The sequence below is a fragment of the Plasmodium cynomolgi genome, chromosome 4, assembly GCF_000321355.1.
Source record: "Plasmodium cynomolgi strain B DNA, chromosome 4, whole genome shotgun sequence".
Lineage (NCBI taxonomy): Eukaryota > Apicomplexa > Aconoidasida > Haemosporida > Plasmodiidae > Plasmodium > Plasmodium cynomolgi.
In genome coordinates, this window is record NC_020408.1 from 393,536 (window position 1) to 394,284 (window position 749).

Genomic DNA, 749 nt, shown 5'->3' on the forward strand with positions numbered 1-749 from the left:
AGTTGCCCCACGTATTTTGTGCTACGACAAAGCGCAACAATGGGAGGGATATAGCGCAGGAAGGTTGAAGTTAAAGGAGGAGGAAGACAAAACTAGGCACATTTCAATTGACGAATTTTTAGCCGATAAATAAGTGTATATCATTTTACAGTGTGATGAGTACAATACGCTGTTTGTGTTTTTTTGTTTTTGTGAATCGTAAAAGACAAATGTAAAGAAGGCAAACCGTAGGCCCAAAAAAATACGATGTAAAAAAAATAAAAAAAAAGTTAAACAAATGGTGAAAAAGTCGTGTAAAAAAATGTGCAAAAGGTGGTGAAAAAATGTGACATGCAAAAGTATAGTTAAATGCTGTGAAAAAAAATATAATTTTTAACCAAGCATGCATACACAAACACACACACACACGTACACGCACAAGCATGAGCACGCGCCCTCACCTTGCGTTACTGGCATATATGTAATGTTAAAAAAAAAACGACGAACAAAGAAAGTGCCTGTGGTATTTTTAATGTTCCCGTTACCATATATAATAACATCATCATATATCTGTATATACATAAACCTATTTAGAGAACTTTAATCAAACAAATTCCCCTAAGAAATGTTCCATATATGTAAATGACGAAAGAGCAATTTTTGTTTAGGGTTAACATTAAATGGTTTTTCCCCCGTAAAGTGTAAATTAAAAATAGGTATCTTTTTTTTTTTTTAGTAATTTTTTAAGCCTTTTTAATTGCAGGGTGGGG